The sequence below is a fragment of the Rattus norvegicus genome, chromosome 4, assembly GCF_021556685.1.
Source record: "Rattus norvegicus strain SHRSP/BbbUtx chromosome 4, alternate assembly SHRSP_T2T, whole genome shotgun sequence".
NCBI lineage: Eukaryota > Metazoa > Chordata > Mammalia > Rodentia > Muridae > Rattus > Rattus norvegicus.
This window is the reverse complement of record NC_141537.1, coordinates 31,954,817-31,970,581: the sequence shown is the minus strand read 5'-3', so window position 1 is coordinate 31,970,581 and position 15,765 is coordinate 31,954,817. Positions and strand designations below refer to the sequence as shown.

General features: G+C 42.7%; 1 pseudogene; it reads right to left on the bottom strand.

Moving 5' to 3' along the window:
- Window positions 1–9,719: 9,719 nt before the first annotated feature.
- Window positions 9,720–11,984, bottom strand: Bcl2l2-ps2 (Bcl2-like 2, pseudogene 2; annotated as a pseudogene).
- Window positions 11,985–15,765: the final 3,781 nt, after the last annotated feature.

Genomic DNA, 15,765 nt, shown 5'->3' with positions numbered 1-15,765 from the left:
TGAGTTGGCAGGGTGAGGCTGGGCATTGAAAGTAAGCAAATGGAGTCTTCCTCTTTTCGTGAGGGTGTGTTATCAACTCCATTACCATTTTCAAAGAGCTGGGTTTATGGTTTGTTTAGTTGTCTGAGCCAGAGCACTGAAAGGACAGTGAGTTGTCAGACATTCACACTGAAATCATCACTCACTGATTTCATGTAGAAAACTTGTCTCCAATAAGGCATTAATTGTAAAATTTAAGGGTTAGTAGTATCTAAAAAAAGAAAACTTTTTAATCAACTGTAAACCATAAGCCACACATTGGCTATCAGTATATGAATTGAAAGCTTGATTTTTTTTAACATTTTAAATATAGTAAGCACATTTCCTATGGGTTGTCCATGACTCTAGCCTACAATTCTGTATTAACACAACTGAAGCTTTATCTCCAATGAGGATAACAAAGACCTAAGTCCTCTGGTAAGGTGAGGTACTTAGCCAATTAACATATCCTTAGAAGCTTAAAATTAGTTTCAAATATTCTTTTCTGGAGTAGTGTAACAGCTACTCCCCAAATATTAAAGCTCATTTTGAGAGCAAAGATTTGTAGTAAAAATTTCCATATACACTGAAAGATTCAAAGTTCTAACTTCTTACATTGAAGAAGCAACAAAATTACATAATATAAGGCTATTTAGCCATTCTTTTGTAAAAATTTTTAATGATATCACTTCATGGGCTCTCTAAAATTATAAGCAAGCTCATGAAATGAAAACTCACAATCGCTATGACGTAAACAAATTGCATAAAATCAATCCTCTAAGTCTGTCTTGAAATGGCAGTTGAAGTAAGCAAACTGGCTGTAATGCTCTCACAAGTTCTAAAACCTCATCAATCCTTCATGAATCTTGTAACAATCTCTACCTGTTTGATTTTTTCTCAATTATAAATAAGTTTGAGTTAGTCAATGCAACACTGGCAATCCTTAATCAGAATCTTTAAGTTCTCCTTGTACCACCAGAGCACAACCACAAGGTCACCTGAGTTCTGAGTAGTGACTAGGCAGCTGTCCTTGGGGCAGTGGAATTAGCATTAAAATACAGTAACTTCAGGGCAAACCACAATTTTGGAAAGCAAAATCTTCAATATTTAGACCAAACACCATTATGACTTTTCTAGCTGTGATTTTAAGAGAAGCACCTTGTCACCTGCTAAGTCTAATAATCAGCTCATGCAGACGCTCATCCCCGGGCAGCTTCTCCAGCTGACCCAGGCTCCTTCCACAGGTGTAAGGCTCCAAGGGCTGATTGAACTGCTTTTTATTCATTTGTTCCTTTTTTGAAACGAGTTAAAATCAAATCAAGGTGTGAACAACCAGCAGATAAAGTTTTTACCATTTTCTCTTTTGAACATGAAACATAAAACATTTAAGCAACAAGAAACAAAAACCACAGACATAAACTGACATACATGGACAGCTTAGTGCACCAAGGACAGACAATAGACAAAGGGGAAAAACTAGATGGTGTCCCACCAAAGGGACACAGATTCCAATAGGAGTCAGCAGAGAGGTAGGATTTCCCCTTTCCCACCACTTCCACTGTGACCATCCACTCGAGTGGAGTTGATATGGACGATGGATTGTCTCAATTCCTGGACTAGTCCATCAACGTGTTGAAACCAAATTCCTGTAAGATACTGAGATATATTACGGGATATCTGAGCAGCACGACTGACATTCACAAATGGTATGGAAGTGAAACACAGTCCTGAATATTTCCACTCACAACCCAGTTGCATTAATTCCATCAAGCTGTGCATGTGTGTTGAGATGTCCTTGGGGGTAGGGGGTAGGAAAAATGAAACTAATGCTGTAGCTGATGTGTTCTGACTGGTCCCAGCTAAAAGTCCTTGAGACCAGAAATCCAAGTAGGCACACTCTGTAAAATACAACTCTGAAGACAAAAATTTAGAATTGAGATATCTTTTTGTTTGATTCTCCTGAATAAATTTTTCAGGCGGACTACCTCTATCAAATCTGATCAGTATGACTCTGTGAAGTTTCCAGAGCCTAATCACACCTTTTACAAGCACAAAGACAAAATTTTTCTCCCAAAATACTGTGTTCCTTTTATCTCCTTTTCTTTTCTTTTTTCTTTCGAGACCTTTTCTCCCTCAGACATACTTTCTTGTTGCTCTGCAAGGACCCTCTGACCTGTCCTAACAGCTGTAATGGCTTCCCACACAAAGAAAAAAATAAACAAAATTACCAGCCTTGCCCACAAAGGATCCATACCTTTCGGTTTCTTCACAGTGGCTCTCCACCTAGGCCCATATCTTTCTTCTTCATAGCGAGCTGTCTTATCTTCTAAATCCTCTTCCTCAGAGGGGCTAAGCTCGTCTGTTTCTGAACTATCAAGCCCCAAAGCCTCTAACTCCTCTACCGGATAAAGGCTTTTTTTCAGGGTTTTCTTCTTCCGCTGTTTCTCTCCCAGGGCGTCCTTTCCCTTATCTCTCGATTCCTCAGATCCAAGATCCTTGGAAGGGCCTCTTTTCTTAGGTGCACCTTTCCTTCTTAAAGCTTCTAATCTTTCACCTCGCTCTGTTTCTGACATGCTGTCCTGTAACTCCTCTAATGCCCCCTGTCCTGCTATTACTGTTGGGCGGCATTTCTCATCTTCTAGGCACGATTTCTGACTGTGCCTAGTGGCAGCCGCAAAATCAAAAACCAAAAGAAAAAGAATGAGCACTGCCAAAACAATAACAAAAGCTTCCACCGCATCTTCTAATGGGGGAGAGAGATGAGAGAGATCAAGACCAAACATGCCTTTCAAGGCTTACGTTTCGACCTGCAGTTCTGGACCCTCTCCGCGAGCGGAGGCTCTCCTTGGTGCTGGCGATGGTGAGGCGTTTTTTCCCGAGTTTCGGCACCCAACGTCTCGTCAGCAAGAACGATGCGGACACCAGGATCCTTCTGCAGCAAAGCGTTTATTGCATCTTGAAGAGGAGAGACCCGAGCCCCAGAATGGCGCTGCTTATATACACCCTAGCACGGCGCGTCCACGCCTGATTGGTCGCTTACCCATGATCTCACTGGCACGCCCTGGGGTGGGCAAAGACTTGGCGCAAACACACTCTTGCACATGCGCACACAGCTAGCTTCCTGAAAGGAAGTCGGGCTGGCGCAGCGGAAGCCAGTGCCATCTTGTGATGGTGAATGTTATTGCGGCTTTCCACAATCACCCTAAAACAAAAGAATATACCTCTTCTCAGTACCTCATGGTACTTTCTCCAATATTGATCATATAACTAGACACAAAACAAGCCTCAAACCAATATAGCAAGATCGAATTAATCCCATGCATTCTATCAGACTACTATAGACTAAAGCTGGTCTTCAATAGCAACAATAACAATAGAAAGCCCACATACTCATGGAAGCTGAACAACTTTCTGCTCAATGATAACTTGGTCAAAAAAGAAATTAAGAAATTGAAGATTTCTTGGAATTAACTGTGACAAATCATCAACACTATACAAATGATGAATTGGCTGAGAAAGAAAATAGGAAAACAACACCCTTCACAAAAATCACAAATAATATAAAATATCTTGGTGCAACTCTAACTACGAAGTGAAAGATCTATAGGACAAGAACTTCAAGTCTCTGAAGAAAGAAATTTAAGGGCTCAGAAGATGGAAAGATGTCCCATGCTCATGGATCAGCAGGATTAACATAAGTAAAAATGTCCATCTTACCAACATCAACCTACTGATTCATTCCAGTTCCCATCAAAATTCTAAATCAATTATTCACAGAAATAGAAAGAGCAATTCTAGAATTCATCAGGAATAAAAAAAATCCAAGATTGTGAAAACTATTCTCAACATTAAAAGAAATTCTGGAGGACTCACCATTCCTGACCTCAAACTGTACTACAGAGCAATAGTGATAAAAACTGTATGGTACAGAGAAGACAGGAAGATCAGTGGAATAGAATCGAAGACCTAGGAACAAACTCGCCATACACCTATGTTAGTTGATTTTTAATAAAGATGACAAAATCATTCAATGGAAAAAAGACAGCATTTTCAATGAATGGTGTTGGTTCAACTGGCAGTTAGCTTGTAGAAGAATGCAAATTTATCCATTTTCATCTCCTTGTACAAAGCTCAAGTCCAAGTGGATCAAGGGCCTCCACATAAAGCCAGATACACTGAAACTAATAGAAGAGAAAGTGGGGAAGAGCCTCAAACACATGGGCACAGAGAGAAATTTTCTGAACAGAACACCAATGACTCAGGCTCTTAAGATCAATGATTGAGAAATTGGATGTCATAAAATTGAAAAGCTTCTGTAAGGCAAAGGACACTGTCAATTAGACAAAGCAGCAATCTTCAGATTGGGAAAACACCATTTCCAACCCTACATCTATAGAGGGCTAATATCCAAAATATACAAAGAACTCAAGAGGATAGACTCCAGAGAACAAAATAAACCTATTTAAAAATGGGGCACAAAGCTAAACAAAGAATTGTCAACTAAGGAATGGCTGAAAAGCACCTAAAGAAATGTTAAATGTCCTTAGTAATCAGGGATATGCAAATCAAAACGACCTTGAGATTCTACCTCACTCCACTCAGAATAGTTAACATCAAAAACTCAGGTGACAGCAGATGCTGGCAAGGATATAGAGAAAGAGGAACACTCCTTCATTACAAGGGGATTGAAAGCTGGTAGAAAGCACTCTGGAAATAAACATGGCACTTCCTCAGAAAATTGGACATAGTACTACCTGAGGACCCAGCTATACTACTCCTGGGCGTATACTGAAAAGATTCTCCAACATATAACAAAGACACATGCTCCACTATGTTCACAGCAGCCTTATTTATAATAGCCAGAAGCTGGAAAGAACCCAGATGTCCCTCAACTGAGGAATGGTTACAGGAAATGTTTTACATTTACACAATTGAGTACTAATCAGTCATTAAAAACAATGACTTCATGAAATTTACAGGAAAATTGATGGAAATAGAAAATGGCACCCTGAGTGAGGTAACACAATCACAAAGGAACACACATGGTATGTACTCACTGATTGTGGATATTGGGATAAAAGCTCATATGATACAACTTACAGACCATATGAAGCTCAAAAAAAGGAAGAACAAAGTGTGGGTGCCTCAGTCCTACTTAGAAGGGGGAATAAAATAATCATGGGAGGTTTAAGGTGGGAGGGACTTGGCAGGAAGAGAGGAGGGGGAGGGGGAAAAGGGGACAGGATCAGGTATGGAAGAAGACTGGGCAGGAGAGAAGCACAGAGAGTCAGAAAATTGAACAGATGTGTGTAGCAATGGGGCATGGGAAACTGGGGGTAGCCAACAGAAAATCCCAGAAGCCAGGAAAGCAATAGTCTCACAGGACCCAATGGAGATGATAGTAGTGGAAATCCCCAACAAAGGGGAGAGAGAACTTGTAGAGACCATATTCAGAGTTTTGGCAAGGTCTCCCGTTGAGAGATGAGATCACCCACACTTCACAAAATTTTAACCCAGAATTGCTACTGTCTAAAGGAAATACTAGGACAAAGAGTGGAGCTTTTTTCCCTTGCAGCTTTAAATAATCTTTCTTAGTTCTATATGTTTAGTGTTTTGATCATTATGCAGTGGGTTATAGGGGACTTTCTTTTCCTCTGGTGGCCTCTGGTAGAGCAAGGTCTTTTGCCAGAATTGTGGGCTGGACTATAGAGATGAGTATGGGGGTATTATTGGGAGAAAGCTGGGCAGGCACTGAGGAAGCACTGGATATCTGCAAACAGGCTTTTTTCCTGGGGTTTTGGGTACCTGTGTGACCTCTGGTATAGCTGAGTGAGACTTTATTTTGTTATGTGGGGAAAATTCCACCTACAAAAAACTTATGATAGATGACTATACATTCTAGCTTATTCCTTTTCATTCTATATCATCAAGGAAACATGAAAGAAAATGTTGTTACAGAGAATATTTATCAGTCTGTGATACTACTTGTTAACCTTGTTTTCTCTTTCTTCAACTCCTCCTTTCTTGGGCTCACTGCCCTCCTGGTATCCAACTGGCTCCAAGCATATGGCAGATTAAAACAACTGATAACAGCACAACAAATAATCTGTAGGTCTGACCATTTGGAAATAAAGTCAATCAAGACAGCTAGGGAATAAAAGCAACTTTAGAACGGAGACAGACTTATTGTCCACACTTCTCTGTGCTAGTCATTTGCTGACTGTGTCATATTATTAGTTGGTTTGGGTTGCTTCCATTGGTTTTAAGGGGACAGGATGTAGAACTGAGAGGCCTGATACAATGGATCCCTCACAGACTTTTAACTTGCAGTTTTCTTCCTGTCTCAGGCTCCCAACAACTGAGATTTCTGGTACATGTCAGCTCATCTGGCTTCTGAGTTCCCGTTTACAGGAAAAGGAGTGAAGTGATTTGATCTTTTATAAGTGGAGGAGGTAAACTAATTACAAGTATATGATGAGTAGTAACATTTATATAGATGAACTTGTACGATAGATGATCCCTTGTAACATGGCTCATCATGTTACAGCACACATCAGCACTTCTATTCCTTTTTATATGGCAAAAATTCATACCATGCATATTTTCACGGCTTCTTTGAAATATTCATACAGTATATTTTGATTCTATTCTTTTTTGTCTTCTAACTCCTCTCAGATTCATCCTTCCCCCCTACTCACCAAATTTTGTATTTCCTTTGAGTTCCTGCCTTGACTTCCCCACAGTAATGACTGTAACCTGGAACTGTAAGTCATATAAACTCTTCCCTATCTTGCTTTTGGTGAGGCTGTTCCATCACAGCAAAAAAAAAAAAAAAAGAAAGAAAGAAACAAAGAAAGAAAGAAAGAAAAAGAAAAGAAAAGAAACTTGAACAGACTAGTCAATTCTATATTCCTTTGAGGGAGCAAATCTGACTTCAAAGGTTCCCTCTGAGTATAGAGCTAAAGTAGCTAGGATGCAGGCTCTAAGCAGAGCATCATTGAGAACCATACTGACTAAAAGGTTTTACCCACTGTTTCACAGACCCAGGCAGGCTCCATTTGACTGGGCATGCACAAACAAATTATATGAAGAACAAGGACCTATCAGTGAAGTAAAGTGCCTATCAAAGTCAAGGTGGTTCTTAATCAGAGGTGCTGCTCAATCATCTCTCCCTTCTCAGTGTTTCAGCAGAAAGAAAGGAGGATAACCAAGAGAAACTAAGAACACACCCTCTTTCATGCATTAAGCTAGAAAAGGTTTTTGGTACCTGCTCCTGTCATTCCATCCCAGCATGGTTGTTCCTGCTATGCTATCACCTCTAGAGGCACCTTCTGTTGTGAACAGTGGCTATATTTTTGCTTGCTCCCCCTATACACATCAATATAAGCACAATGCCACAGAATGGCTATATTATAGGAGGAAGGTTTATAGCTCACAGATCTGGTTTAAGAAAAATAGATCATGTCCACTGACTGCCTTCATCCTGGCAGAATCCCGAGTTAGTATCTGCGACCTATGAGTGCCAGGGTGGAACAGGTCCAATTCAAGTGGATTTTGTAGTATAGCCACGCTACAGATATCCCATTGACTCTTGAATCATTTACTCTTTGAATAGATTAATCCATTCATGAGGGCTCAGCCTCTTAAAGGTCCCAGACAGTAGCATCCCCTAATGTCTCAGAAAAGAAAGTTTCAATGTAAGTTTGTGAGGGTACAAGTCTTTGTGCCATGACAGTATCAAACATTCACAAATGATCCAACAGCCAGGTTCGTGTCTACTAGAACTGTGATCCCCTGTAAATTCAAGCTCTGAAGCTGGGTAGGAGGAAGCTCCAGGAGCTAGGAAATTAAAAATGCAAGCATCCCAAGAGAGGGGTGATATGCCATATTCACTATTCCCTCTGGGCAAAGCACAGACTAGCACACACAGACTGCATAAAAGCTGGCACACAGACCTGCAAGCAATCATACAAAGGCAGGTTGGCTATTATACCCATCTCCACTTTTATGGACATCGTTCTAGTTTGCTTTCTATTGCTGTGATGAAACACCATGACCCAAGGCAACTTAAAGGTTTAAAGGTCTCAGTAACAGTCTGAATCTGAGAGAAGCCAAAGCAGGACAGTGTAGGAACGTTTAGGCAGAAAGTAAAGCAGAGAATACAGAAGAATGCTGTCTGAAGCAGGCCCATGGCTTGCTTTCCTGCATTCTTATACAACCCAGGAGTGACACTGGCCTCAGTGACCTTGGTCTTCTCACATCAACTGTTAATCAAGAAAATCCTCTACATCCAGGGAAATCTGATAGAGGCTTTTTCTCCACTGAAGTTCCTTCTTTCCAGATGACTAAGCTTGAGTCAAGCTGACAAAACTAAACAGCACAAGTATGTTTATATACAACCTCCACAAATTGGCATCCTTTTGAGAATAGATATGTAGCATCACTGCTAACTCAAGGTTTTCTAAATATTTCCTGCTAGTGATCATTAAGTGTTACACAGCTTGTACATTTCAATAATAACAGTACTCCCCATGTTTTCTCCAAACACATGAGCAGCTAAAAAAGAAAAAGAAACAAAATCTGAGAAATATAAATTTATGTTAAGCTTAGAAATACCAGTGATGTTACAGAAGAGTACAGAATGATTTCATGAAGAGTAGGATGATTTTAAGGAAGCTTTGTCTATGTCAATATCCCAAAGTATTTTAACTATGTTTCCCTCTATCAGCTTTATAATTCCAGGTCTTAAAGCCTTTTAAAATTGAACTGATTTTTGTGCTCTTATTCAAATCAAAATTAAGATCTACATAGCATCGTCTATGCATTAGACTGTCTCTAATCCCAGAATGCACCAGAAAGAAGCACTGAAAGACCCCTGGAGCAGGGAGACTCTCACTCAAGTCTCGGAATGACAAGACACCCCAAGAACTCACATGAGACCGTCTTTGCTGTAATCATATGAGGTTTATTGATAGGAACCAGTGCACTGGGGTTGAGACTTGTATCCTACCCAGGGGTAAAGGAGTTTGACTCTGAGTAGCTGGGAGAAGGGGTATTTAAAGGAAGAAGCCACAAACTAAGGGGGTAGGGATGGCATCACTGGAAAATGTCGAGAATACCAGTGAAAAATCATAAGGGGAAACTCCCTGTTTTTTAAGATTGTTTTTAAGATTTTCATTTAACTTTATGGTCAGCTAGTTCCTGGGAGAGAGTTGTTGAACTGGCTGGTGTAATCATCAGTTTTATGGTCAGTCAAGTTACTGGAACAGAGTCACTGAACTGGCTAACCTATATTTTTGGCTCTACTCTGTTTGCTAGGGGGTCTGAATTTTCCTGGTCCTTCATCTCCCCACTTCTTCTAGTGGCTAGTTCTAGCCATAGAACTAAATTTCAGTACCTTTATATTATTGATTTTTTAACTTTGCAAAGCATGATATTGTTGGTGTAACATCATTTGTAATAGACATCCAGCCTACCCCTGCACTTACGACTGGGGAACCTATCTCGATGTAATTTAGGGCATTTTTTATTGTTTTATAGCTCTTTTGGCCCCTAGCTACACCTAGCCCCACCTGTCCCTAGACTTTTTTTTTTTTTTTTGGTTCTTTTTTTCGGAGCTGGGGACTGAACCCAGGGCCTTGCGCTTCCTAGGCAAGCGCTCTACCACTGAGCTAAATCCCCAACCCCTGTCCCTAGACTTTTTACTTGTTAGTAAAAAAGGCCCTTACAGTTATCAGGGTCCCCAGTGTCACAGCCCCAGTCAGTATTGTCCTCACTGATGCCCAGCTCCCCTCCCTCAGACACCATGTCTCTTCTAGGGCCCCATTCCGGAATAGAGCTGTGAACTCCACCCAGCCCCCATTGTTGTGGATCCAGTCAGCCAGGCGTGTCTCTGGGTAGGCCACCATCCAATCCTGCACTTGTCCCACCAATGGCTCTATTTTTCTGTTGACACTCTCAGCACACAGGGCAGCCCCAAAGACAAAGAATGTCACAAGATGGCCCTAGTTGGGGCCCCCTTGGAAAAGTTCGTTGGAAACCTGGGTGAAGCATTGTTGGGCTGAGCCTGGCATCACATGTAGCTGAGTGGCCAGGTCAGAGAAGGTGTGCTGGAAGTGGGTCTCTAACTTGTCTCCAGCAGCCCACATGGCTTGGTGTATCAGGTTGGCTGTTGGGCCTTCCCCGGGGCCAGCTCAACCATTAGAGCCCATGTGTCTGGGATTGAGGTTGGGGTTGCCATCCTGAATGGCAGCTCTTATGACCCAGTGCTCGTGGCAGGAAGCCCCCAGCTGAGGCCTTTTATCCTCCTGGTAAGAGTGGCACCATCTAATGCTTAGCTAGTTGTGGGGCCGATTTCATGTTTAATAACTGCCCTCTTGGGAAACCCGGGACCATGGGCTTCCTGCCAACGCCATCTCTACTCCTGGCTCCCCAATGTATCTACTTATGTGATGTGCAAGTCTAGGGAGCTTTTAAAAATCTGAGTGTCCCTCTAGGTCCAACGGCTGTCAGGGTGGTTAGCAGCATCAGGTACGTTCCTTTCCAGTAAGGCTCGAGTGTCTGGGCTTGGTGTCATCATATGTATTCAAGTCTCCGACCTGGAACTGGTGAGATGTCTCAGGGGTCCCCGGGGCATAGGCTGCTGCCAGCTGTGACCAGATTTCTTTCTGTATCACCTGTAGGTCTTTTAGCAGTTGCTGGCTTCATCATGGCATCCAAGAGATGGCAAAGGCATCTGAGCTGATGTGCTGGGGATAGAGGTTTATCCATCCCAGATGACATTTGTGTAGTACACCATGGCAATACCCACTCATCCCTGACCTTCATGAAGAGAACTGTTCCTGTCTGTAGACAAGGTAGCCTCGGCTTTCAGCAGTGGTCCATCGGTCAGTCACAGAGGTCTTCCCTCCACCCATGGGCTTCTTCCAGTACTTGACACTCGTGCTTTGGTGGCTCCAGGTCAGGATTGGGCAGCAAGGTGACCAGATTGCCCCCAACTGGTGGCGTATCTAGTCCATTTCAGCTGACCAGTGGTCCCATCCTCTGTGACATTTCATTTAAAGGCAAAGCATTTTTGACTTCAGGGTACCCAGCTCAGGCAGAAGAAATCACCTTTCAAGTACTGGTGCAATGAGACAGGGTCAGCCTGGGTCTTAAGCTCCACATACACAGTCTGCAGATATGCATACACATGGCCTCACCCAGCCATTTCAGCCCACGCAAGCCATTTTGGAGAGCAAATTTCTCATGAGCAAGGGATAGGGTCAGTCAGGGATGACCATGAACTAGTGGGTTACCCGACCCACACCAAGGTCCACTGTTCTTCGGGTAGTCCATAAGTATTGTTTGTGGCCAGTAACCCCCAGTACCCAAGGTCTTTTGATGGATACTGGCCCACTTGGGCATAGGAGCACAGAGTGTTGGGCCCCCATGTCCACAAAACACTGGGTGTGCTTCCCCTCTATCCTGGGGTAGTCCCTGACACAATGTCCTTTTTTCTTACAATAGGCACACTGATCTTTAGCCAGGAATTCTCTTCTGTTGCCAGGTACTGTCTTCCTAGTCTCTCTAACTGCTGTGGCCAGTATAAGTTCCTCTCCTGTCTTTTATCTCTCTTTAGCTCTATAGCTTCTTCTTTCTGTCTCTTTTCTTCCCTAGCTTCCTGCTCTTTTTGCCCTCTCTCTCTCTCTCTCTCTCTCTCTCTCTCTCTCTCTCTCTCTCTCTCCCCCCTGAATTGCACTTCAATCTTACTTTCTCTGCAACTTACACAAACTCTCCCAGCAACTTAGCTTAACCCTTCAAGTTTCTGCAACCTTTTCCTCATATCTTTTTTTTACCTTAGCCAAATTGGTGGGTTGTTTTCCAGCCCCTCAGAGACCCAACATTGGATCCTGGCGGTAGACCTGGCCCTCACTACCTTCAGGCATATTGAAGTCAACAGGCAGAAGTGAGGACTTTTCATCCATATCTGGAACATTCTTTCTGGCCTCTACTAGGATTCTGTATTTCCTGTAACAGCTACTGACAAGCATCTCAAGTGGGCTAGTGAGAAAGAAAGAAGAGAGTCCAGAAAATAGAGGTCTGCTGAAGAGGACAAATAGCATTCAATCACACAGAAAGACAATCAAAAGATTAACAGACAAAAAACAGAAGTGCGTACAAAAAACAAAAACAAACAAACAAACAAAAAACAAAAAACAAAAAAAAACAAAAACCAAAAAACAAAATGGAACTGATTCAGATAGGAGCTTCCATGAGTTCACCAAAGACAGATAAAGGGGAGCGGATTCCACATCACTCCTCCTTCTCAACCAGAGACAGATGAAGGGGAGTGGATTCCACTTCACTCCTCCTTCTCAACAGGACACCAAAGACAGATGGAGGAGAACAGATTCTACAAAAATGATGGTTAAGTCAAAGGTGCCCTCTGGAGGCCATCCGACATCAAACGTCGGCCACTCTGAGAAGCAAAATGTCTGCCTTGGTCCCTTCTTAATCTCAACTGACAAATTGTGTGTTCTAGCCCTAACTTCCGTCCAGTGGTCTAAAGTCAAACTCAGAGGAGTCTTCACAGTCTGTCCCATCGTCAAAGTCACAAGTAACACAAAACAGAGACCTAGGACACACAGACAAAGAATAACAGATGTCTGTCTCCACCTAGACAGACAAGACAAGACCACTCTGGAAATATAGAAGTCTGGGAAGGCGTGCAGATTTCTCCAATCCAGGAGAACTACAGAACTATCGTATCCTCACCAGTACCCAGACGGGAATCTCTCAGGCATCCCTGGGGTTCCCCCAGACCTCCTGGGATGTCTCCCAGGGCAGCACAATTGGTGAGCTCCTGGCACGTCTACCGCTCACACTCATCATCTTTCCTGAGATGTGAGCCTCTGTCTCTACCGGAGATGCAAGCAGCTGCAAAACCAGAACTTGTGAGCAAATACAGACCCAGAATTCAGCCAGCACAAAAACACAAAGACACAGACAATATCTCATCTCCAAGTGGATCTCCGAAGACAAGGGTGGTTGCCAATCCCGTACAAGCCCCCAAATGAAAGACCCCTGGAGCAGGGAGACCCTCACTCAAGTGTCAGGATGACACAACACCCCAAGAACTCACGTGAGACTGTCTGTGCTGTAATCATAGAGGTTTATTGATAGGAACCAGGGCACTGGGGTCGAGACTTGTATCCCATGCAGGGGTAAAGGAGTTCAATCCTGAATAGCTGGGAGAAGGAGTATTTAAACGAAGAAACCACAAACTAAGGGAGTAGGAATGGCATCATTGGAAAACGTCGAGAATACCAGAGGACACCCACCACCCCACAAACATGCGGGACTCACATCTTGATGCAAAAGCAAGAGATTTACTTTGGGATACCAATGCATTGGAGCTCGACATGGTCCTCACGCAGGAGGGATGTGAAGAGTCCAGACCAGCAGAAATGTACAGCTTATATAAACATTTAAGGTTACACAGTTTCATTAGCTCAGCTATTTTGGTGCCAAGGATATTTGACTAGGCATGTTTCCTGTCCTGGAGTTCCTGGGACAGGGCCGCAACCATATCAGTGTAGCCATTTCAGTACCAAGGATGTCTGACTTGATATATGTTTTCCCATCCTGGGATTCCCAGGACAAGGACCCAGGGTATGTGACTTGGCAGATGTTTCTCTCCTGAAGTTCCCAGGACAAGACTATAGCTATGTCAGCACAGCTATGTCAGTACCAAGGACATGTAACTTGATATATGTTTTTCGTCCTGCAGCACACTCTATAGTGGTTAGTCAGCTTCCTGGAAATGTTTCCAGCATTGTAATTGTCCTGCAGTAAATACAATCTATACCATCTGTTCTTATGGTTGGGCAGCTTCTTAGAGAGTGGGTGGGAATGTGCTTTCTGTACTTTCTGGTCTATTGTCTAACATCTAGGGGCTAAGCAAGGGCCAGCTTAAAGATCCTCATTCTTTTTTTTTTCTCCATCTTTATTAAATTGGGTATTTCTTATTTACATTTTGATTGTTATTCACTTTCCCAGTTTCCAGACCAACATCCCCGTAACACCTCAACCCCCCTTATATATGGGTGTTCCCCTCCCCCTCCTTCCCCAATTACCACTTTCCCCCCAACAATCATGTTCACTGGGGATTCAGTCTTGGCAGGACCAAGGGCTTCCCCTTCCACTGGTGCTCTTACTAGGCTATTCATTCTACCTATGAGGTTAGAGCCCAGGATCAGTCCATGTATAGTCTTTGGGTAGTGGATTAGTCCCTGGAAGCTCTGGTTTGGTTAGCATTGTTGTTCATATGGGGTCTCAAGTCCCTTCAAGTTCTTTCAGTCCTTTCTCTGATTCCTTCAACAGAGGTCCCATTCTCAGTTCAGTGGTTTGCTGCTGGCATTCACCTATGTATTTGCTGTATTCTGGCTGTGTCTCTCAGGAGAGATCTACGTCTGGTCCCAGTCAGCCTGCACTTCTTTGCTTCATCCATCTTATCTAGTTTGGTGGCTGTATATGTATGGGCCATATGTAGGGCAGGCTCTGAATGGGTGTTCCTTCTGCCACTGTTCTACACTTTGCCTTGCTAATGCTTGCCAAGGGTATTCTTGTTCCCCTTTTAAAGAAGGAGTGAAGCATTCGCATTGCGGTCATCCTTCTTGAGTTTCATGTGTTCTGTGCATCTAGGGTAATTCAAACATTTGGGCTAACAGCCACTTATCAATGAGTGCATACCATGTGTGTTTTTCTGTGATTGGGTTACCTCACTCAGGATGATATTTTCCAGTCCCATATATTTGCCTATGAATTTCATAAAGTCATTGTTTTTGATAGCTGAGTAGTATTCCATTGTATAGATGTACCACATTTTCTGTATCCATTACTCTGTTGAAGGGCATCTGGGGTCTTTCCAGCTTCTGGCTATTATAAATAAGGCTGCTATGAAGATAGTGGAGCATGTGTATTTGTTATATGTTGGGGCATCTTTTGGGTATATGCCCAAGAGAGGTATAGCTGGGTCCTCAGGTAGTTCAATGTCTAATTTTCTGAGGAACCTCCAGACTGATTTCCAGAGGAAATGGCTGCACTAATATCAAACAGGAATCTTTCAGTATTTCCTTGATGTCCTTTAGAGGTCTTATTATTCTACATAGGACTTCAAGTACTATATTAAAGAGATAGGGAGAGAGGTGACAGCTTTGCCTAGTGTCTGATTTTAGTGGAACTGCTTTAACTTTCTTTCCATTTAATTTGATTTTGGCTAGTGGCCTGCTATAAACAACCTTTATTATATTTATCATTGTATCCCTCAAGGGGTGTTAGGTTTTGCGAAAGCATTTTTCAGTACAAGATACCCATGCTATATTCCAGAGTTCCAAAGAAGCTCAACAAGAAGGACGACTCAAGTGTTGTGTATAGTTTTGAAATCACTAGCGCCTTTTCCTGGGAAGGGCCACACTACCAGCCACTCCCAGATTTCCTTTCTACCTGCCTTTAGCTCTGGGAGTTGGGAGTGGGACTTTTGAATCTGTGGATAACACACACACACACACATACACACACACACACACACACACACACACACACACAGCTTTTCACTTTGAACTTGCCTTCGAAGCACAACTGCTGGGGGAGGCTATCTTCTGCCTGTAAAAAACATGCCGTTAATAATTTATTATCTCTGTCTGTCTTTCAACCTGCCCTAATCTTAGTGTTTAGTTCAACCTAGGGCCAAACATCCTTAGCCAC